This window comes from Lissotriton vulgaris, chromosome 3_1, assembly GCF_964263255.1.
Source record: "Lissotriton vulgaris chromosome 3_1, aLisVul1.2, whole genome shotgun sequence".
Classification (NCBI taxonomy): Eukaryota; Metazoa; Chordata; class Amphibia; order Caudata; family Salamandridae; genus Lissotriton; species Lissotriton vulgaris.
In genome coordinates, this window is record NC_141689.1 from 1,840,669,827 (window position 1) to 1,840,692,376 (window position 22,550).

Genomic DNA, 22,550 nt, shown 5'->3' on the forward strand with positions numbered 1-22,550 from the left:
GCAAGCGAGACCGGCCCCCTGAGGGAAACAGAGGAGGCGGGATCTCACCGAGCCACGGTCACCTGGGACTGTGGCAACAGTCCAAGTGACGGGGAGACTGGGTTTTCCCTTAAGAGGTGGTGGGCAAGCCGCCTGAGCACTGCACCACGTTGACAGCACTTTTGCCCCCCCCCTCACTTAGGCACCTCACGGTTAGGGACTGGTGTGGGAAGGGCACGTCTCCCCTATCCTCCTATCTTTGTACAGAAGCCCTGACACATATTTTTTTGTGCTTTCCTTTCCCTTCTGCCCTCCTGGAGGCCGGTTAAAGAACACCCGACGTGAAGCAACGCGGGACAAGAATAGCCAGAAGAATACCGGCGGGGGCTATCCGGATAGATACTACCTCCTGAACTGCTCCCTAAGAAAGACATTATTCTCGGATCCCCACCCCTTTTGGTTGTTTATGGTATTGTTTCCAATTGGTATCCGGACAATCTAAGTTACAAACCCTTAGCTCGGTAACTGGGACGCTACCCAGTGCATGGATAAACCCGAGCATTTACCCCAGAAAGAGTGAATAAAGCATTCAAACCTTACCCCACGACTCGCTCTTACCTTCATACCACCCGGGAGCGGGGCGGAGTTCCCCACAGTGGTGTCAGAAGTGGGATTTCAACCGCTCTCTTGCAGTCGGACCCCACCAACATGGAGAACATCGTCACTCAATTAGCGGAGGGGCCGCGACACTTGCAACTAATGGTAGAGGAGCAAGGGAAGCAAACCCAGAAGGAAAGAGAGGAGCTACACACAGCTCTCCGGGACCAGGCTGCTCTTCTGGTCAATAACCAACAGGTGCAAAACAGGGCCATATTAAGACTGTCTGATGTCGTAGCTAACACTAGGGTTCATCCCAATGTACCCAGCGCCGTTTTACAGAAAGACGACCCTGATTTCTTCTTTGTGAACTTTGAGAGGGTGGCCACCACTGCCTCCTGGCCTCCCGAGCGTTGGGGTCAATATGTCGCCCCCTTGTTATCAGGAGAGCTACAGGCAGCATACCAGGCCGCCAATCCTGACAGGAATACCCCCTATACGGACATAAAGAGAACAATCCTGGAGAGGCTAGGATATGACACAGACTATTATAGAACACGTTTTCGAAAGGAAAGGTGGTCAACAGTCGACAACCCTAGGACTCTTTATTATCGGGTGCGGGACCTAGGGTGTCGTTGGCTCCAACCCACCACCACGTCCGTAGACGAGTTAACCGAGAAAGTGGTCCTGGAAGAATATCTGGAAGCCCTGCCAGGAAACACCCAGAGCTGGATACGCCAACATCCTAACGTGTCAGCCACTTTAGCAGTTGACTTGGCTTGTGCCTTCCATCGCTCCCGGAATTATGGCCCCTTTGCACATTGCCCCACCACTACTCCTGTCCGTCTTCCTCTCCGACCCTCACCCCGCCACTAGATCCCCGACCTATCCCTCCCTTAGTCAAACCCCCCCAGAGGTTTCAGCCGGCAGTGATACCACATCAAGGTCCCCAGTGTTTCCACTGCGCAGAGTGGGGCCATCTTGCACATAACTGTCCAGCCAGAGCCCCTGCCCCCGAACCCATGGATGTAGGCTATACAAAGGGGAGGATCTACAGCACAGGAAACACAACTAGCCCTTATAACCTAACAATTAATGTCAATGGGAAACCAGTAGAGGCAGTGCTTGACACAGGCTGCCAGCAAACCGTGGTGGCTGCTGACCTAGTCTCAAAGGCCCTTTTAATTCCCAACACACAGGTTCAGGTGACTTGTGTTCATGGAGAACACAGACTTTATCCACTGGCAGAAATAACCCTAGAAATACTAAAGGAAATCCAACTAAGGAAGGTAGGGGTTATACCAGGCCTACCCGAGCGGGTCCTTCTAGGGACTGATCTCCCTCGTTTTCCCGAGTACTTACAGTCCATCACCAGGTCTACAACCTCCTCCGAGTGGTTGACTGACGCCCCCTTTGCACAAATCCCCATAGAACAACCACCCGAGCGAAAAATAAAGAGTAGAAAGGAAAAGAGACAGGAAAGGGTTCTCTTCTCCACACAGAATAAATCCCCCTCAGTGACTGTTCTTTCCTCCCCAGTACCACTGTCGGGTGCCAGCCGTAGCTTCAGGGCAGACCAGCGGGAAGACAGCTCCCTACAGAACGCGTGGACACAGGCTGAGGAAGAGCAAGAAGGGAAGGTAGGTCCCTATCTCGTGGTAAAAAGGGGTTTATTGTACCGCCTTACGCAGACCGCTAGAGGGAAAAGGGAACAGCTACTAGTACCAGGCCCATTCTGTTACCAGGTCCTACTCCTGGCCCATAGTCAAGCTGGAGGCGGCCACTGCGGGAAAGAAAAAACCCTAGACTACTTACTGGAAAGGTTCTATTGGCCAGGGGTATATGAAGAGGTTGCCAGGTTTTGTGCTGCTTGTGCCCGTTGTCAGCTTGTCAATAACCCTACCCTGCCTAGGGCTCCCCTTCAACCCTTGCCCATTATAGACATTCCCTTCAGTCGGGTGGGGATGGACCTGGTGGGGCGTCTGATTCCCTCTGCCCGGGGTCATCGCTTTATTCTGGTTATTGTGGAGTACGCCACGCGATACCCGAGGTTTTTCCCCTAACTACAGCGAATTTCAAAGCTATTGCTCAAGCCCTGGTAACCCTGTTTCAAGGGTGGGTTTCCCAAGGAAGTCCTTAGCGGCCAAGGGACTCCCTTCATGTCGCGACTTATGAAGCAAGTTTGTGACATCCTTCAGATAAAACAGATAAGGACATCGGTGTACCATCCCCAGACCAATGGTCTGGTTGAACGGTACAATAAGACCATAAAAACCCTATTGAGGAAACACATAGATAGCACCGGCAGAGATTGGGATCGGCAGCTACCCCTAGTCCTTTACGCCATTCGCACCCATGAACAGAAGTCTACGGGGTTCTCGCCATTCGAGCTTGTGTTTGGACGGAGACCCCGTACCTTGCTAGATAGGGCTGCGGAACAGTGGGTAGAAACTGAAGAGGAAGGAAAGCCTCTACTTCAGTACAGTGAGAATCTTAGAGATACCTTGGCAGCGGTTTGGGAAGAAGCATACAGCCAGTTAGAGAAAGCCCAAACACACCAGAAACGCCTCTATGATCGACAAGTTAGCTGTAGGGGACAAGGTCCTTATCCTTTTGCCTTCCTCTGACAAAAAGCTATTAGCGACCTGGCAGGGACCCTATTCTGTACTGGCCAAGGTTACCCCTGTCACTTATCGGGTGGCCGTTCCCCATCACAGTAAGGCATCACAGATATATCTCATAAACCTCCTGAAAGCCTGGGAAGAACCTATACCTATACCCTCCTGCTCCAAGCCAAACAACCTGTTGGTTGTTACCACCAAACCCCTGGAGGTGGCCCATTATACCCAAGAGGACACAGAGAACCCGACCTGGGGTTCCCAGACCACGGAAGGGCAACAGAAGCAGTTAGAAACCCTCTGTGCTTCATTTGTATCAGGTAAACCCGGAAAAACAACCCTGGTAGAGCACACCATCACCACTGACTTAGCTCGGTAACTGGGACGCTACCTAGTGTATGGATAAACCCGAGCATTTACCCCAGAAAAGAGTGAATAAAGCATTCAAACCTTACCCTACGACTCGCTCTTACCTTCATACCACCCGGGAGCGCGGCGGAGTTCCCCAAAATGTGTGTGTTTATATATATATATATATATATATGGCTTCGTGCTGAAATGCGTAGAGGCTTTTTACCGATATATTCTTGATGGAATAATAAACTACATCTTGAACACTGCAAGCCCTGTTGAGTGACATTCTTCCCCGGTGGATCCTTGTGGGGGAGAAAGTCTCCTGATATATATGTATATGTTTGTATGTATATATATATATATGTATATATATTACCTACTGCGATAGCCAGTAGGTATATATAGTTAGGATTTTTTCTCTATGGAACTTTTGAAAATTCTATGCCTAATAACTTTGGCGTTTGTGGACGGAATTGGCTGAAATTTTCAGGAAAATGGCACATTTTGTTTCTGAGCAGCTCCTGGAAATTTGGGGGGGGTTCGTCAAGGGGGGGCCGAGAAAAAAGGGGGGTCCCAAAACGCGTTTTTCCCATGTTAATTTCCATAGGGCGGTTGGCCTCACTTTTAGCCCGAACGGCTGAATGGATTTCCACGAAACTTGGCAAAATTGTAGGGACTGTTAGCCCGATGTGCCTTTGCTAGGTCTCAATATATGTGCTTCAGTGAATTTTGAGAAATTAACGTTTAAAACAAGATATATATCTGTGACAGCGCTCCGGGCAGCGCTCCGGTTCGCGAACTTTTCGCGTATCGGAACTTTGCGAAGCGAAGCTGATTGGCTCTCCGGTGTCTGTCAACATTCTAAACAGTCCGGAGCGGCCGCCATCTTGTCTCTCGGTAGGATCGAGAGACAAGAGGAGGCCAAAACAAAGGGGGAAATGAAGGAAAGGGGGCAAGGTAGACCCCTTCTGACCCCCTAGGATTGATGAGGGGGATATTATAGAGCCACGCCGGGCCCAAAAAAAAAAAAAAAAAAAAATCCGATTTTTTTCGCCTTAGAGACGCGTCTTGGTACGCGAACCGGGCAGCTAACCGGGCAGCTAACCGGAAAGCTAACCGGCAGTGTAACGGGAGTCTGAGGAGTAGCTGATTGGCTGTCAACATTGTAAACAGTCCGGAGCGGCCGCCATCTTGTCTCTCGGTAGGATCGAGAGACAAGAGGAGGCCAAAACAAAGGGGGAAATAAAGGAAAGAGGGCAAGGTAGACCCCTTTTGACCCCCTAGGATTGATGAGGGGGATATTATAAAGCCACGCGGGGCCAAAAAAAAAAAAATCCGATTTTTTCGCCGTAGAGACGCGTCTTGGTACGCGAACCGGGCAGCTAACCGGGCAGCTAACCGGGAAGCTAACCGGCAGTGTAACGGGAATCTGAGGAGAAGCTGATTGGCTGTTATCATTGTAAACAGTCTGGAGCGGCCGCCATCTTGTCTCTCTGTGGGATCGAGAGACAAGAGGTGGAAAAAAAAAAAGGTGTAAATGAATGAAAGGGGTAAGGCAGACCCCTCCTGAACCCCTAGGATTAATGAGGGGGCTATTAAAGTTCCCTGGGGGGTGAAAAAAAAAATTTGCGATTTTTCGCGGTAAAGGTGCTTCCTGGTACGTTAACCGGGCAGCTAACCGGCAGCGTAACGGGAGTCCGACATATTGTGTTTTTTGAACGTTTGTGATATGTGCACGTGTGGATTTTGTCTAATTAAGGTTAAAAAAATATATATATCTTTAAGCGTGTTCTGGCGCGCTTACGTTTTGGGTTTGGTTTGCGCTGCAGAGACGATACGTCACGGTTATGCGATGCATCATGAGGCGTCTCACGGGCTACGTGATACGTCACTTAATAAAGAATATATTTTACAGCTATAGATATTAGCTTTTAAAAAACCAATGAAATTCACAGAAAAAACCATAGGTTATAGACCATATATAGTTAGGAATTTGCATTTACAAAACCTTGAAAATTCACTGAAAAAACCATAGGTTATAGACCATATATAGTTAGGGATTAGCATTTTAAAAACCTTATTTTATTTGCACAAAACCATTGAAATTCCATATATAGTTAGTTGCACTAACTATATATCGCGGACCCGCAATCCACTGCTAATGATGTCACATATTACATCATTCATGACATGGTCAGTGACATCACTGATGACATCACTGATGACATCTCAAATGACATCACTGATGACATCACTGATGACATCTCAAGTGACATCACTGATGACATCACTGACATCTCATTTGACATTACTGATTACATCACTGATGATATCATTTATGTGATAATACATCTTCAGACTCTAATATAACCTTAGATACACTCAGTGTAAACAGGCACTCACAGACTGTCACACATCCATGGAGTTACTCACACACCTAGTCAGTCATGCAAAGAATCAATCACACCTCCATTTCCTCAACTATACAGTTATACACACCTTACTTATTCAAACATATACTAACACATATTTACTCTCTTATACAATCCTTGATACAAGTTCACAATGATTCATACAGCCACTCTCACATTCACTGGCTCTTATGTTCAGTTATTTATATATGTCAACTCTCACATGGAGTGTGTTTTACATATGTACTTACTTTGACATGTAGAACTGAGATATCCATTCACTCACCAATATACTCATGCACACAGTCAACTGTCCATACAGCTGTTTCTACATGCACTTTTGAACCCATACACCTAGGGAATCAACTGCTCACACATCTATGCACAGAGTTATACACCTCCCAGCCACCCACACACATACTCAGTCTCCCATACAAATACTTGGGCAACCATTCAATAACCCATATAGTTACTGATATAGCTACTGATTTAAACATGCAGCAGTTTACAGAAGAACATAAATAATGATTGCCAAATTAAGACACTTTAATCACTAACCCATGCACTCAGTGAGACACATTTAATCATTCTCTCATACAGTCAGTCATGCACCTACTAAATGCTTCATCCAGACACTTATACATCCACTCATTCTTCAATATGTAAGACATATTTTAACTTTACAGAAACATACAGTCACTGGGTGTTGTCATCAGTGATGTCATCAGTGATGTCATTTGAGATGTCATCAGTGATGTCATCAGTGATGTCACTGACCATGTCATGAATGATGTAATATGTGACATCATTAGCAGTGGATTGCGGGCCCGCGATATATAGTTAGTGCAACTAACTATATATGGAATTTCAATGGTTTTGTGCAAATAAAATAAGGTTTTTAAAATGCTAATCCCTAACTATATATGATCTATAACCTATGGTTTTTTCAGTGAATTTTCAAGGTTTTGTAAATGCAAATTCCTAACTATATATGGTCTATAACCTATGTTTTTTTCTTTGAATATATGTATATATATATATATATATATATATATATATATATATATATATATATATATATATCTCAAAGAAATGTAGGTGTTTCATGATCAGGGGTGTTGTCTCCGACGGTGGTGCAGTAGATGGTTTCTTTGTGGATGATGGTGATTCCACCTCCGTGTTTGTTGATGTGGTCACAGTGTGCTATCTTGTAGCCACTGGGATTTGCTGAGGCAATGTCGGGCGTGGATATGGGGTTGAGACATGTCTTTGTGAGGAAGATGATGTCGGTGTGATAGAGGTGATGGTGTCCCAGATCTCGATGACGGGCTTGTAGATGGTTCAGGCATTGAGCAGGAGGCAGTGGAATTGTTCTAACGCAGTCATGGTCAACGTGGTGGTGGTTGTTACGCATGCGGGTGCTGTGGAGTTGCAAGAGAAGAGACCATGCTGGCAGGAAAACTTCATACCATTGACCGTGGAGAGGTGCAGCAGCGGTTGTTATTGCAGAGTCTGGGGTCCAGGGCTCGAACTCGGTGGCGGTGTACTTGAGTGTAGCGGGACCACTGTTTCCTGAAGCTGTGCGTGGTCCAGGCACGGACAGGCACAGACGGGTTTGCCTTTGGCGTGCCGGCTGCACGCGTCCACGCTGCATCGTCCATAAAGTAGGTCATGGAGGAGGGAGGAGTGGTGGGTGGCGGTAGGTCAGACAAGTGGGTGGTGAGAAGTGAGCATGAAAGGATCAGCGAGTGAGGAAAAAACAAAAGGAGAAACAGGGGGAAATCTATTTATTTAAACAAGTCGTATACAATGACTAGTACCGCAGGGCAAAATACAGCAATGCAGACACCAAGGTGAAACAATAAAAAAACAAGGCAAAACAATAAAGACACAATAAAGCAGGCAATACGGGCTAACCAACAGGGCAAATAAAGGCACGGTAGACACAGCTAACCAGGGCAAACAAGCAAGCAAGTCGAAAAACAAGAAGAAAGGCACAAAGGCAGCAGAACAACCCGGTAAGCTAGAAACCTTCTGTATGAGGCAGCAAGGGGGAGATGGCTCAAAGACCTGCTCAATAGGGCCGCACCTTGGCCTGCATTAGGTAGGTCCTGGGAGGAGGAAGGGGCACTGGGTGGGGGTGGGAGGGGCAAGCAGAAGGCGGGAAGCGGGTGGCCAAAACGGATGGGAAAGGAGCAGTGAGTTAGAAATATGGGAAAAGCCATTATTTAAACAAGGCAGATACAACGACTAGTACAGCAGGGCAAAATACAGAAATGAAGACACCAGCAGGTGATACAATAAACAACAAGGCAAAACAGTAAAGACAGGATAAGGCAGGAAATATGGGCTAACAAACCAGGCAAATAAAGGCAGGCTGTATAAAATCTGGATCACAGATTTTAGTTCACTTCTCCACCCATTGCACCTCTGAACCTATGAAGCCAGGATCAGTACTTGGGTCAAACTCTTTCCGTGTCCAGTGTCAACTATGGATTGTCCTTGGTCCATGACAAGTACAGTTGTCTCAGGTTATTTGCCGTTTCCTCGATGAAACAAATCCTACCTAATACTAGGGCAACAATGCAGGTAATATTCCCCAATCTATCTGTTTTCTATATGTTTTTCTAATATCATACTATCCCAATTCAGCACAGATAAGGCACAGTAACATGTACATTCGGAAAGATCTTTTCCTGATAAAAACCGCATCATTGTTAGTGTCTTCCACATGGAGTCTGGTAAGTGCCTCAATATTGCACTTTTGTTAAATGAGGTAACTAGGTGAGGGATGAGATGAGTCAGGTGTGTCTTGTAAAACTTTGAGTTCATTAATACATTCATCCAATTCCTCTGCCACTTTAAAGGGTACTGAGGAACAGTACTCATTTAAAAAAAAGAATCTTTTTATTAACGCAATAACAAAGAAAAACAATAGGTGATTTCAGCAGTTATCGCACATATCAATGTTACATTCCCATACTTACAGAATATTAAATACAAAATAAAGATAGTGGCTCACGGGGACTCCTGCGCCTCCACTTCTTCAAGACGTATCAGGGGCGTACAAATATCTCCACGGTGCCGGTTCCAGGCCTCCCATACCTTCCCCCACTTCTCAGGGTAACTGCTGGCTACATTGCCTGACCTCTCCCTGAACATACACCAGTCCATGTCTTCCGCCCACTTTGCGACCCTGGGTGGCTAACTGGCTCCCCACAGCTGAGCTGTTACGTTTCGCTTTCATACATGCTAATGTTACCTATTGTTTCCGGTACACATTCAGGTCTGTGGGCTCTCAAAGGTTTAATATGCACCTGCGGGCCTCCGGTAGTATCGCCTCCCCAAGGACATCTCGCAGAGCCTCATGGATCCTCACCCAATAGTCCTGCACCACCGTACAGTGCCGCAAGATATGCATAAAGGTACCAATCTCCCCGCAGCCCCTCCGACACTCCCCACTCTCCACTCTGCCCATGCGAACCAGACTTGGCCCCGTAACATATGACCTATGTAAAATCTTCAATTGCACTAATCTGAGCCTCGTCTGTATCGCTACCACCTTCGGAGAGGAGACCGCCTCTCTCCAATCCTCGTCGTCCAGTTCCAGTCCATCATCACTCCAGTGTGCCCTGACAGATACCAGCGGGTCCTCCATATTAGAGCTTTTTATATATTAAAGAGACAGTTTTCTCTGGGAGGTGCCCATCCAATACCCGGTCTTCGAGAGGGGACGCGTTGGGAAGTGTTGTGTCCCTAGGGATATTTGTAAGGAGAGCATGTCTCATCTGGAGGTAATGGTAGTGTTCACTATCGTGAAGGCTGTATTGCTGCTTGAGAGATTAAATGTGTGCACTGTGTCCTTCCCCCATAAGTCCTTAATCTGTGTGATCCCTATAAGGTCCCATTTGTCGAAGCCCTTGGACTTCCACAAACTTCCAAGCTTCTCTGAATTCCATAAGGGGGTGGCAAGTGTGAGCTTCCCCTCCCAGCCGAGATGTCTGTTGGCCGCATGCCACACGTGCATGGCATGTGCTGTTGGTCCTGCCAGGGGAAGCCGGTGAGGTCCAGCATATAGTGTCCTGTTAAAATCCCTCCCTGGCACCTGCCAGCGGTCCATAGCATACCCCGGGTCCCGTAAACAACATGATTCACTGCCGCCAGTTGGGAGGCCCAGTAGTATTTCCGCAGGTCTGGCAATCCCATCCTCCCGTCATACCAGGGGAGAGTGAGTTTAGTGAATGCTATTCGGTGTCTACCGTTCCAGAGAAGCTGTCTCTGGAGGGCCTCAATTTCCCTAAAATAGGACGCCAGCACCGGAACCATTGTGTTCTGGAGTGCGTATAAGAATTGGGGAAGGGCCATCATCTTGAAAAGCACCGCTCTGCCCAGGTGGGAGAGCGGAAGAGCCTTCCAGCGCTCCACATCCCTCTGAAGACGAGTCAAAGGGGGACCCAAATTATTAGTGTGCCTTAATTTTGCATCGAGCGTGACATAGATACCGAGGTACCTAAACCCCGTCGGCTCAATTTGTATTATGCAGGCCTGCGGTATTACCGGCGGGCCGCCCCTAAGGACGAAGAGCATTAATTTCGTCCAGTTTATTGCAAAACCGGAATACCTCCTGAATATAGGTAGCAAAAACAAATCAGGGATCCCCTAGCATTGGTAAGGTAAAGCAGGATATTGTCAGCATAAAACGAAATTTTGTCCTCCCAGTCTAACGTCCACCACAGGCCCCGTATCGAACGGTCCCACCGAACTCACGCCGCCAAGGGCTCTAGGGCGAGAGCAAACAGGAGCAGGGACAATGGACATCCCTGCCTCGTGCCTCTACCAAGGGGAAAGTCGGCGGACTTGTGATTATTCACAACTACTCTGGCCACTGGATTGGTGTGCAGTAGTCGTACCCAGCTAACGAAGTCCATTCCGAAGCCCATCTTTCCCAATACTGCAAATAGGTAGGGCCACTCGACTCTATCAAACGCCATGGTGGCGTCATAAGGAAACCAACACTGCCGGCTCCTGAATCGTTGGGGTCCTGCCCAGTATTCTGTATAACCTGCGCAGATTGAGGGGCGTGTTATGGCGGGGCATAAAGCCGGATTGATCCGGGTGTATCAAGGTGGTGATTACTTTGACCAATCGTGTCGCTAGTAACTTCGTGAGAATTTTAGGCTCGGCATTTAGCAGCGAGATTGGTCTATATGAGGAACAGAGCATCTTAGGTTTAACCGCCTTGTGGATGACTACAATATTGGCCACCCGTTGGTCATACGGGAGCTGTCTCCTCTCTCTGCTCTCCAGGAACATGGACTGGAGGAACGGAGCGATTTTGTTAGCACTGAGTTTATACAGTTCTATGGGAAATCCATTCGGGCCAGTAGCCTTCCCAGAGCGCACTCCTCTGATGGCCTGCACCACCTCGTCATCTGTGAGGGAGGAATCCAGATATTCCCGGTTCTCATCCGAAAGTGTAGGCATCTGGATAGCCCTAATCATTGCACTATTGTCTTCCTCTGTGTACCCTCCGACCGAGATATACGCCCCGCCATAGTATTCAGCGAACTCGTCTGCAACTGCCTGAGGGTCGGTGACTATTGTGGAATCCTTTCCCTGCAGTTCTGTCACTAACCTCGATGCCCACTCTCCCTTCTCTAACCATGCTATCAATTTACCGGCCTTGTCCCCATGCTCATATATTCTGCTCTGAATATCGTCATTCTGAGCTATGGCCTTGTCTCGTGCGAGGCCACTATAGTCATCTTGTCATAATTTTAGAAGGTGCACGCTCTCAGGAGCTGCCGCCCTAGCTACCTCTTCCTCCAACTTTATCACTTCCGCCTCCACCCTTTCCATTTCTACCTGACGCTTCTTTTTCTTCCCCACCACCAATGACAGTACCTCCCCCCGAATGACGGTCATATCTGCTTCCCACAGGGTCTGCGACGGGTCTGCTGACCGCTATTACCATGGAAATATCTCTTGGTTATCTTGACAATCTCTTTCTTAGGGCCCGGATCGTTCAGATGCCATACATTAATAGGAGCCACCCTACCCACTGCAAATTGGCCAATCTCTAACTGGAGCCAAACGGGAGAGTGGTCGGAGATCCCCCTCCCCAGGTGTTGTGCCTCTCTGACCGCGGCAGCCTGGGCCGCCGGTACCACTATATAGTCAATTCTAGACAGGCTGTGGTGCACTGCGGACACGTGGGTATAGTGTAATCCTTTTGGGTTACGTATCCTCCAACCATCTACTAGCCCCGTCATTTCTAGGAAGTCGGGAAGCCACTTCTGAGCCGGTCTCAGCGCTCTGGCCGGGTGTCTGTCTAACTCCCCGTCCACCACCGCATTAAAGTCTCCCCCCAACACTAGGAGGCCCAAAGGCAAAGTTAGGAAGATAGCTCCCAGGTCCCGGAAAGTATCTGATTGAAGGCCGGGTGGGACATATATGGACACGAAAGTGACTGTCTTCCCTTCCCACTGCCCCGACACTCCAATATAGCGGCCTCTCTGTTCAGACCATGTAGCTTGAATGTTTAGGGGAAAAGAGTTCTTCACCAGGACCCTGACCCCCCCTAGACCCCGTGGTGAACTCAGCATGTGCCACTAATTTGTAACCCCCCTTGTGAAGGGCCATGCAATGATTTCCAATCAGATGGGTCTCCTGTAGTAGCACTACGTCCGGCGAGTGTCTTCTAATCAACTGGGTATCCATCCCTCTCTTGATCCTGTCTCCCAAGCTGTTCACATTCCAGCTTAGCACTTTTATCCCTGATCCCCGACTAACCTTTGACATTCAACCGGTATGGGTACAATACATTTATAACGTTATCACCTGATGCAAAAAGAAAGATAAAGGGAAAAAAACATTGCAAAAATCTCAAAACCAAACATCTCAATCAACCCCCCTCCTCCACCCCCTCTCCCTGCACCCCTGCATATGGCTAACTCCCATCCCCAACTCGCAGTGTGCCTGTCGCCCAGTACCTGGCCTACTAACTAACTAAAGGTAGTTATGAGGAGGAAAACCAATGCCCGCCCCTCCCCCCAAAACCCCTCTAAGCACAATCCTGAACTCTGGGGCAGTCCACCGCACTTTTACAGATTAACGGGTCCAGTTAAGAAATTAGCTGGGGAACCGCCCCGCCACTCGACTCTCCCAACCAACATGAAAGTTTCTACGGCCTTCATCATTCCTGTTCCTGCGAGTCCTCTCCACCGCAACGATATCGCTCCTCCGGCCCGGTCAAAGGCCTACTGTCTACTCAGTCCGATGCCACCTCCGGGTTGTCAAAAAACCAGGCTTTCCCTTCAAGTTCCACACTCAGCCGAGCCGGGAACATCATGGCATAACTCAGTCCCTTCTCCCTGAGCTTCCTCTTCACCGGGAGGAAAATTTGCCTTTGTTTCTGCACCATCTGAGTAAAATACAAGAAGCAGGAGAGCGTTGCATTTTTGTATCGCAGGGGGGCTCCCGTTCGGGCCACCTGCAAAATCACATCCCTATCTCGAAAGTTCAAGACTCGCAATCATCGGGTGAGGGGGTACCCCAGGCCTGGTCCTCCCCCCTGGCACCCTATGGCACGCTCAATTGTAAAGAGGTTTCTCAGGCCCTTGAGTTTGAGATGATTAAGGACAACTTCTTCCACTAACAAATCTGACACCGGGCCTTCTGATTTCTCGGGCACTCCAAGGATGAGTATGTTGTCACACCTGGCTCTTCTCTCGTACTCATCGAGCTTATGGTCCGTCGCCTCTCGAGAAGTCTTGAGGTCGCGAACTTCCTGCTGCAGCAATGCCATATCATCGATCAAGCTAGCAGTTTTAATATCCAGCGATTTGACTTTTTCACTCGCCTTTGTTAGGTCCGCCCGTATCAGATTTACCTCAATAGTGATAGTATCCAATTTATTGTCCAAGGATTCCATTTTTTCCCCCAAGGAAGATTGGACACCGTTGATGGCTGCCATGACATCTACGACTGTTGGTTCCGCGGGAGAGCCATGTGAGTCCCCTCCCGTCGAATGGGCCATCTTTGCGTCAATCGGGGAGCCCTTAGGCATCATGTAGCGGTCCAATTTGTTGGATTGGACATGTTTCGATCCCTTGGTGAATCTGGGCAAGGCCTTATCTGCATCCGGCTTAGTCGCCATCAGGACGCCCTCTACTCCGGACCTCACACTATTGGTCCCGACCCTGCCTCTGGGATCAGGGGTCTGCGGTCCTTCCTCACGCGTTTCTGCTATTTTGGGTCACAGACTGGTCTGTGGCTATTCAGGTGACAGACCAGCCCGCTTTCTTGCTCCGCCTTCAGTAAGCCAGGGCATCAATTGTTACCACGGTGACACCGGCGCCACGCAGGTTCCACATCCGGGCGAAAGCCTCACTGTCCCAACGTGGGTCCACTACCCCAGTCACAGGGGCCCCTCCGCGCTGCTATTACAGTCTATCCAGCGGGGGTATAAGATGTATGCACACTGGGCCCCCTACTCCACAAATTGCACAGTTGTGTCACTGCGATGAAAATTGCCCAACGCTTACTCATTCAGGTCTGGGGCGCTATGCGAGTTGGCTTAGGAGCCTTACTTCGGGCTCCGCTGTGACTCTAGTGTGTCCTTTCCCCCGCAGCCGCGACCAGGGGCGATTCTCACCGCTCCAGCCTGTCACCTATGCCTAGATCCAGTGCGCGGGCCGACATCTTCACTCAGCCTCTTCGCCCTCCATAGTGCAGCTCACCGCACTGCAGCCAGGCACCTCCACCAACGTTCGCCACTATTCTGCCCGCAACCGCAACTTACTCACAGGACTCCCAGTGCTCCGTCAGTCTGACACCGCTGCCCCACAGACCTCCTCCAGCGGGCAGGTTACCTCAGCCCAGTCTCCACAGTCCCAGGGGGCGCGCTCCACCGCCCCACGGCTCCCAGAGACCACCGCAGATGTCTCTCACCGCCGGAGGTCACGGTCACCCTCTACGGCATGTCTCTCACAGTTGTTTGGCGTGGAGCGGCCTGCACACCTCACACGGGGCTCGGTTCAGCGCTCCGTCTGCAGGCAAATCAGTCCGCTGCACGAGTCTGTCTCCAGGTGAGTCTTCTCTGTTTCGCTGGGCACTGGCCATACATGAAGCTGTTTTGGGGTCGGACCAGAAACTTCCGGTTTCCGGCCCTGCTGTTGGTTACACCGCCATCGGGCGAAGTTCGCACTTTAGCCCCCGGCTCAGGAGACGTGTAGGCCGCACAATGTCGGGCGGCGATACCTCGGGCCCCCACTTCGGCTCTCCAACCTTCTGTCTTCCAAAGGGTTTCTTTAGAATCCATTGGGAAGCGTCCTTCTTCTTTAAAATAGCAACTGCGGGGCGTGGCCAAGATGGCGGGGTGAGCGGACGCTTCTTCCCGCAGCTCCTCCGGCCCGACTAGGCCCGAGACCTTTTTCGTTAGCTTCTCTCCCCCCGCTGAAGCTCAGCGGCTGAGAGACGGGCGGCGGAGACCTTGGGGCACACATTGATGCTACTTTGGCCCCGATCGCTCCGGCGGAAGCACGCTAAAAGACCGATTGCAGGACGGAGGTGCGCCTAGGAGGCAGAGCAGAGCGGGGCGCTGTCCGGATGCCTCGGCTGGGGCCTGGTGCTGATATCTAACGATCTGGAGTGAAGCTCGCCCTGGTGCTCGACGGGGATTGTCAGAGGGACAACGGCTGTGTGACTCCGCTGCGCAAGGACTCTGCTGAGGGATCGTGGTGGTGCTTGGACTTGCGGTGGTGGCCTCTCATGTGGTGCGGACCCCGGCCCCGTGGCCAGTTGGCGACAATGCTCCGAATCGGAGCCAGGTCTACTGCCTCTCCTCTCTAGTTGGACGGCCCTGGATAGAACTTTCCTCTGTATACCTGGCTTCTAGAGTGGCCCTGGTGGCATCGCCGGGCCTGGACGATCTACCCGGCCCCGCCCAACCGTCATCTTGTCTTCACGGCGACGGTGACGCAGCTCTCCTTTGGTGTCGCTTGAGGTTGTCTCCTACACCTCTGCTTTTGCACGGCTCTCCCTTCCTGCGGGACGTGCCAGCCGGGGGTCCCCTAGCGGAGGTCCCTGTTGAAATCTTGGCTGGGCACCGATCGGCTCTCTGTGACTAGACTGGCTCGCCATTTTGTCATCTGTGGCGCAGGTCCCTTATATGGCCGGGAGTTCCTTCTTGGGGGACTCTACCGAACGTTGAATACTCATCGAGGGCCGAGCCTACTGTAGATAGACGAAGCCTGTGTTCCTGCTTTGGCTGAGTGCGACAGCGTACGGGACACGAATGTCCGGTAAAGGAGGATCGAGGAAGGGGGACCGCACCCTGCCGGACATGCTTAGCAGGACCCAGCAACAGCGGGACAGGGCGCAACCGTCTCCGGGCTCTTCCCGAGCAGCTGCAGACCCGACCGGAGGTGAGCCCCCCATCACGAGGTCCTTCATGGAGGAACTGTTCAGCTCGCTTAAAGCGACTTCCAGACGCTGAAGCAGGAGGTGGCCAGTGAAGTATGCGAGGTCCGTAGGGAAGTGGAAGGCCTTGGTGAGCGGATGGAGACGGTGGAGGCGGCAGCCCAACGTCGGGACGACGAAATTGTCCATTTGCAACAGGACGTTCTCCGTCTCAGGGAGCAACATGTTGAACTCCAAGCCCATAACGAAGACCTGGAGAACAGGTCGAGGAGGAATAACATACGGGTACGGGGTGTACCGTCTGCAGACGAGGGGACAGACCTGGTGGGCTACTTGCAGGACTTGTTCCGGGAGATTCTGGGAGAGGCCGCGGACTTCCAGATCCGCATCGACAGGGCCCACAGAGTCGGCCGACAGCGACAGTCGGCGGCACCTCCACCGGACATCTTGGCCTACCTCCCTGACTTTCCGGTGAAGGAGCGCATCATGTCCGAGGCCCGCAGGAAACAACCATTGACGTTCCGAGAGCGACCTGTGGCGCTGTATCAGGACCTGTCTGCCAACACGTTGCAGAAGCGCAGGTCCTTCAAGATTGCAACCGATTTCCTGCATGAGCATGAGACACCGTACTCCTGGGGACATCCCTTTCGTTTGATATTTCGTTGGAACGGGGTACTGCACCAGCTGCGCTCCTTGCAGGATGTTTGCGGCGTCTTGGGGCTCACGGCTACAGAGGAAGATGGAGCAACACCGACCTGGAGGCGCTCGGATAGAGGGGGACGACGGCGGTCGGCGAGAAGGAGATTGGCGGCGAGTGCCGGGCGGCCTGACTCGCCCACCATCAGAGCGGACAGGGCCAGCGCCCTGAGAGAAGCGGCCAGGGACTCTGCCGCCTTGAACGGCGTGACCTTGACTGCCTAGACTCACTCCGGGGGGAGATGGACATAGCTTCTTCTGTGCCAGGTTTGGGGGTCGGGGGGAGGGCCGGGGGGGAGCGGGGGAAGCGAGTGGCTGGACGTCCACTTTTGGTACTTTCTGCAGACTTGTCCGGTTTGGGACTTGACTGGGACAATGGGTTGTTTGTGTTCGAGTTGGAATTTGGCTAGTTGCCATTGGTTCGTTTGGGGTGGGGTCGGGAGTTGTTTAGGGGTTGGGGAAGAACCGTCCGATATTTTCTGTGTTAGCGCTTGGTCCTATTTTGCCTGTCCTGCGCTGCTGCCCTGCGCCCCTCCCCCTCCGGCTGCCTGCTCGAGACATAGCGTCTCCGGATTCTTGGAGATATGTCGTCCCTGAAGGTGGTGACCCTTAATGTTAAGGGTCTGAATAACCCTGTAAAGCGTAGGGCGATTTTGTCTCTGCTGGAGGGGACACAAGCTGATATATGCCTCCTGCAAGAAACCCACTTGTTGTCCCGTGACTGTCACAGAATGCGCTCCGCCAGGTTTCCCACCCAGTTTTTCTCCTCTGCTGCGTCCAAGACTGCGGGGGTAGCTATTCTGCTGGCGAGCTCCTTCAAGGGGGAAGTGTTATATAAATTTGCTGAACAGAAGGGGAGGCTTTTGGCATACCGCCTCCGCCTGGGGGGCACGTCGTTTACTATTGGCTCCTTATATAGCCCGAATGACCATCAAGAACGCTTTTTAGATTCGGTACTGGTGGATGTAACTGCTTCCCCCGATCGTCATGTTATCCTGGGGGGTGACTTAAACATAGTCTTCGATTCTGCATTAGATAGGTCAGCACAGCGATTCCCGCAGACTGGGGAACTTTCCCAAGCCGGGAAGGCCCGAATCACCGACATGGACCTACATGACCTTTGGCGCACCCTCCACCCTACAGATAGGGATTATTTCTATTACTCGCATGCGCACCGGACCTACGCACAGTTGGACTACTTTTTGGTTAGTGGACCGATGCGTGCCGCTGCTACGGCGGCGGACATTGGGGTCCTGACACTGTCTGATCACGCGCCGGTCGTGGGCACGTTCACGTGGCCGGCGACCTCCCCCTCTCGGGGGGTGTGGCGCCTTAGGGACACCCTTTTGCACAAAAAAACAGTTGTAAAACATATTGAGGAGGCAATACGGGAATACCAGGCACACAACAGTAACTCGGACACCTCATTGGCGACACAGTGGGCGGCGCTGAAGGCGGTCCTCAGGGGGGAATTCATCTCCATCTCCTCGGCAGAGAACAGGGAGCGGCAGCGGAAGAGGGAGGAGCTGACTTCCCAAGTCCGGGAGCTAGAACAGGTCCACTGCCGTACGGGTGCTCCAAGGGTTTGGAGGCAGTTGAAGGCTGCCAGGAAGCTCCTGTCGGCGCTGGACATGGACAGGGCGGAATACGCGGCGTTACGTCTGAAACATGCATTCTACACAGGGGGGATAGGTGTGGCAAACTCTTAGCACACAGGCTCCGTGTCGCGCAACAGCGTAATGTGGTGAAGGAACTCTTGGGTACGGACGGGGTGGCTGTTTCCGGTGATGCGGCGGTGGCGGAAGCCTTTTGTAGTTTCTATGAGGCGCTGTACACCGGCGAGCCCCCCTCGTCGCGGGAAGCCGTGGAATATCTGGAGTCTGTGACCCTTCCGGCACTGGACCCCGCTCAGGCGGAATATCTTGAGTGCGATATCCACGTTGAGGAGGTGATTTCCGCGATAGCTAGACTTAAGCACGGGAAAGCCCCGGGCCCGGACGGCTACACGTCCCTGTTTTACAAAACCTTTTGCCCGGTTGTGGCCCCTATCCTCGCCCGGCTGTTTAACTCTTTCTCCGAATCAGGAGCTATCCCACCGGATCTCCTGAGGGCGACGGTCTCAGTGATCCCGAAGCCTGGGAAGGATAGAGCCTTATGTGGCTCATATAGGCCCATCTCGCTCCTGAATGTCGACCTCAAGTTGTACATGGGGATTTTGGCATCCAGGCTGGCCCTGCACCTCCCGGGTCTGGTTGAGGCCGACCAGGCTGGCTTTGTGCCCGGCAGACAAACTGTCGACAATACTAAGCGAGTGACGCACATTCTGGAGAAGGCTTCGCGGATCCCAGGCGAGCGGATGCTGCTGGCGGTGGATGCCGAGAAAGCCTTCGATAGGGTTCATTGGCCTTACCTCGAGCAGGTGCTTAAGAAACTGGGCATCGGTGATAAATTCTGCTCGATGGTTTTCAACTGTTATAGGTACCCTTCAGCGACGGTGAGGGTCAATGGGTGGAGCTCCCGCAGTTTTGCAATCGAGCGCGGCACTAGGCAGGGGTGCCCGCTTTCCCCACTCCTCTTTGTTCTTTACATGGAACCATTTGCCCAGAGGATACGCCAAAACCCGGATGCAATCGGGATCAAGATGGGGCAGTATGTTCACACAGTCAGTCTTTATGCGGATGATGTCCTGCTGACCCTGGACGATCCCAGGAGGTCCCTTCCCGCCTGGGTCCGCGAGTTGGACGCTTTTTCACGAGTGGCCGGTTTCAAAATGAATATGGGCAAATCGGTAGCCCTAGATGTGTCTCTGGCTGCGGATACTAGACGGGACCTCCAGCGGCTCTTCCCCATGCAGTGGTCATCATCCCTGGTCCCATACCTGGGGATTCTGCTGGCGCCGACGTTACCAGAGATGGTAACGGCTAATTACACCTCTCTTAGTAAGAAGATCAAGGAGGAGCTTGGCCGCTGGAGCAAGGGCCTGCTGTCTTGGCTTGGCAGGATTGCTGCGGTCAAGATGACGGTTCTGCCCCAGATCCTGTACCTTTTCCGAGCCTTGCCGCTCCAGCCTCCAGTGGGTTGGATCAGGCAGACGCAAGCTGACATCGCACGCTTTGTCTGGCAAGGCCGCAAGCCGCGGATGAAGAGGGTTCTCTCCACGCTGGCCCCGGAGGCGGGGGGCCTTGGTATTCCGGACCTCCGGAAATATTTTCAAGCGGCGCAGCTGCGTTACCTTGTGGAGTGGAGCAGGTGGGAATCCGATAAGCACTGGCTTTTTCAGGACCAAGCGGTGGCAGGGCGTACCTTCCAGGAAATTCCATTCTTGCGCCGAGTTCAGCGCCCCCCTAACCTCAATGCTTCCTATGTCACGCGGGTTCCCCTGAGGGTGTGGGACACAGTTTGCGAGGTTCGGGAACTCACCACGTTCCCCTCGCCGTTTACGCCCATAGTGGGTAATCCGGATTTCTCCCCAGGGATGGAGCCGGGTGCTTTCTCCCAGTTGTGGGCGGCGGGCTGCCGAGCGCTCTTTCAGATTTATGGTTCAGAGGGTGTGGTCCCCTTTCAGCACCTTCAACAGGAGTTCCACTTGCCGGAGTCGGATAGACTGCGATATATGTAGGTCCGGCACTGGGCGCTTCAACCCCAGGTGCGGGACACCGCTGATCGTCAGATAACACCATATGAGCGGTGGTTGGTGACCCGCTCCTCCGATGCTAAACTGATCACTGATCTCTACAAGTTCTTACAGCCCCCTCTGTTTCACTACTATAACCCGGGCAGGGAACGATGGCACAGGGAATTGGGTAGGACACTTAGCCATAGGGAGTGGGACCAGATTGCACACCGTGCGAGACACTCAGCATATCACACTGGCTTCACTGAGACATTCACCAAGGTGTCCACATACTGGTATTACACCCCAGAGAGACTGCATGAGATGAACAGGCATATCGAGAAGGAGTGCTGGAGAGGTTGTGGTCAGGTGGGGACCCTCTCACATATTCTTTGGGATTGTCCCTTGTTGGCCGCTTATTGGAAGGAGGTTCTTGATGAGGTTGATAAGCATTTTGAAATTGAATTACCGCGCTTTCCGGCGTATGTATTGCTGGGCCTTCCTAATGGCCTGATGTATCCGCTGAAGTCCCGCAGGGGCAGGCAAATCGCGATAGCGCTGGGCTCAGCAGTTCAGAACATCCTAATCCACTGGCGCACCACCACGGTCCCCTCCATCACTGGCTGGTTGCACAGGCTCTGGCATGTGCTGGGCATGGAAAAATTGTCACTCATGGTAGCGGGGGAGATAGACCAATTTGATGAGCTGTGGCAACCCTTTCGTGCGCTTTTAACTACGGAATTTAGGGAACTCACCTGTCCGAGGTACCTCAGGCTCCTAAGGTTGACGCCACCAGTGATTCCAGCAGACTAGGAGGGGTGGCGAGGCTGGGTTCATGGAGGGGGGGGGGGTGCGGTGGGGAGGCAGGGAATGTTATTAGCGGTACATTGGACGGGGAGGTGGGGGGTAGTTGGGGGGAGTTGGGGTGTTCGGGCGGGGGGGGTTCTAGGGGATGGTGGGTTGGGCCTCTTTGTGTTATTGCTTACTACTCTCTGCTCAGACTGATGGTGTTGACCATGCTCAGATTGGAGGTATTGCTTACATTTAGCTGTTTTCATTTGCTGTTGCTTCTTCTTCCACAGCGGACTGGTCCACCGTCGCACTCATAGTGTCATGCTCATTTCTTTCGCTCAATGTATGTAACCCTAACCTCCTGTTCCCTCTCCCTATGTTTTTGTCTTAATAAAATGCTTTAAACCTAAAATAGCAACTGCGACTTACCCATTGACTTGTATTGAGCCCGCATTGTTTTCCCACTCTGCACACAGCCTCCGTGGGGTTCCTGGTCACTTACCTTGGGTGGTTCCTTGGGTCCCCGGCACTTCTACGTCTTCTGGGTATAGTCCTGACTTTAGTTGTGGTTCACATACCACTATTTTAGTATATTGTTTGTTTTCCCCCTGGCGACCACTGTGTATTTGTGCTACCTACCTGTTTCTATTGAAAAGTATTGTGTGCATTGTGTATATCTCCGGCTAGGAGACATCTTGGTGGAAGGAAGGATGTGAGGAACCACTACCTGTTTTGATGAGCCTTTCGGAGTCCGCGGGAGCCCAGGATCAGGAGACTGGTCATCTTAGTTGCGGTGCCTGCAGATGCAGGGAAGTGACTCCTTCACTTTAAGGGAGATTCCTTCAGGTGTCTTGGATGCCCACAGGCCTTGAAGGTTCCTGTATAGAGCACAGGCATGGACATTGTGGGGTGACAAGTTCAGGAACAACAGAAGTCTTCCCAGTTGCAGTCTTGATGCCCAGAGTGAAGTCCAGAGTGCCCAGACGGTCAAAGAAGAAGTGGTGTCTTGAAATGAATCTTGTCCGATGACAAATGTAGGGACCTACCCTCAGGTAAGCCCTTAAGTAC